At 33.8% G+C, this 2,544-nt stretch overlaps 1 pseudogene; it reads left to right on the forward strand.

The window, feature by feature from the left end:
* The first annotated feature begins 462 nt into the window (after positions 1–462).
* Positions 463–2,544, forward strand: part of LOC102840044 — a 21,028-nt pseudogene continuing 18,946 nt past the window's right edge.

A 2,544-nucleotide genomic window follows, 5' to 3' on the forward strand; every position in this document is an offset into this window, starting at 1 on the left:
ATTGTGAGGATGGTCCAGGACTCAGGCAGTGTTTCGTTCTGTTGGGCTTAGGGTCATTACGAGCTGTTATTCACTCACTGGCACATAACAGCAACAATACGAGAAGAGCTTGGATTAGGAAAAAAGTATATAACTAAGCCATGATACATTCAAAAGTGTCTGATGTAATACAGGGATCAAATATTTCTAGAGAATTTACTGAAAAACAGAAACAACTATCTCAAAAAGGAAATCAATCATCTATTGAGGTGGGTCTAACTCAATGAAAAATTGGAGTGGATGGAAAGAAACTTAAGTGCTCGTATGTTATATTCAGAAAGAAAAATGAATGTTGGCTTTGTGGTTGTCTTTTGTCTTTAAAGAGAACAAAATAAAATTGTCTTTAAATACACCAAAACAGTTTGCTTAGGAGACAATAATAGCTGTAAGATTGTAGTTTTTCCAGCTATTGCAGTTGGCAACATGGGGTAAGTCTTAGTGATTCTCCCCAATAGAGATAAACAAATTTAGATCTTTTCCTAAGAGTAATTTTAAGATAGAGTGGTGAAGGAGAGATTAAGAGACTGGATAATTTAGGGGAAGCATTATGGTTTGAATTGTGTCTCCTGAAAATATGTGTCAATTCATTAGACCGTGATTTGCATGATCATGTAATTATCCCCAATTTTGTGATCTGACAGGAGTTATAAACCCTAACCTTTATAATGTTAATGAGGTAAGATTAGTGGCAATTAAGTTAAAGAGGTAAGAGGATGCCCATGTACATGATTCAGTTGTCTTTTGAATCAAGTGATTAGTGGACAAAGGGACCTACTACCAACATCAAAGGAGAGCAAGGAGCATAGTGAGTCCTTTAGACCCAGGATCCTGGAACTAGGAAGCTCCTACAGCCAAGGAAAGATTGGTGACAAGGGCATAGACAGCAAGATTTCCCATGAAGCTGACATGCTAAATTCAGACTTTTAGCTTCCTGAAATGTGAAGAATAAATTTCTCTTTGTTAAGTCTATTCCCTTGTATTTCTGCTATACCAGCAGCAAATAACTAACCAGGAGGATAAACCACAACTGGGGAAAAAGGTAGCTGTACTGCAGCTGAGGTTGAAAAATTAAGATTTCCAAGACTATGAATTTATTTATTAAGAGGAAAAGTACTAAAACTGAAACTTATCTAAAGATACATAGCCTAATATTATAATCCTTTCATTAAGATAAAATATTCAGAGCCATAACAGCATTTAATTTTAAGAATTAATTATAATCATATAAAAAAGACCTACAACATGTTTCCTTAGCACTGTTTTAAGAAACATATTTTGCTTTGCAAGAGTTTTTGTAATAAGAAAGATGAGAGAGACCCAAATTACCTTTTCTGAAATTCAATCTCCCAGTAGAGAGTGGGGGTGCAGTTTACAATGGTAGTCTTATATACTATTAAAATTAGATTCTTATATTTTGTGCTTGTACAAAATATATTAGTCTCCTCTGCTGTCTTTTTTTTATAAATATCAAGCGGGAAAAGCAACATATCAATTTAATTTCTAAGCAAACCCCAAACAAAAAACTTTAATTTATATGGGCAGTAGGATTATAGTTCAGAGTCTGATAATATTATCATTATCTGGAATATATTTCCAAAATATGTTTGAATAGGGCATATCTTTCTTTGATTTGTTTATTCCTGTAGTAGTTGTTGCTGTTATTGTTAAGTGCTTTCCAGTTGGTTCCAACTCATAGCAACACTACATAAGGTTTCCAAGGTTGTAAATCTTTGCAGAAGCATAAAGTCTCATCTTTCTCCTGTGAAATGGCTGGTGGGATCAAACCACAGACCTTGTGGTTAGCAATCCAGAACTTAATCTACAGAGCCACCACACTCCTTTTTATTCCTAAGCAAGTTTTATTCTTGTTGTTGTTGTTAAGTTCCATCAAGTGGATTCCAACTCATAGTGACCCTGTATAGGGTTTCTGAGGAGCAGCTGGTGAGCTTGAACCACTGACCTTGCAGTTCAAATGGCTTTGCAGTCTGACACATTAACCCACGGTGCCACACCAGGATTCCAAGCAAGTTTTATTAGTACTGTAGATTTTACTAAGGAAAATGGAATTGAACTTTGATTACTGACTACAAGAATCTAATAGCTTTTGTCTGAGATGAAGTAAGCTGCATACTGTCAAACACTTATTATACACAATAATACACATTCACAAAATTCTTGCTTTTCTTACCAGCATTCTAGAACAAATTTAAACATGAATAAAGCATTTCCTGAAAAAGAAAAATTGATTTTATAAGTGCTCTGGTAAAAACAAACAGCATTTTACCTCAGATTTCATATAATAACTCCCCATAATTATACCACAATAACAAATACAACAATAAATGACAATTCTAAGTATGATTATTAAAGGACAGTAAGTTTAATTGACATATTTAAAAGGTCAGTGATATTTAATGGGAATATTATTTCAGAAACATAGTATTCTCTATTAAATTATTTAATGATGATATTTGTAGGCTGTATGGCTACTAAAATGTTATTTGG

This window comes from Chrysochloris asiatica, unplaced genomic scaffold, assembly GCF_000296735.1.
Source record: "Chrysochloris asiatica unplaced genomic scaffold, ChrAsi1.0 scaffold00033, whole genome shotgun sequence".
Classification (NCBI taxonomy): domain Eukaryota; kingdom Metazoa; phylum Chordata; class Mammalia; order Afrosoricida; family Chrysochloridae; genus Chrysochloris; species Chrysochloris asiatica.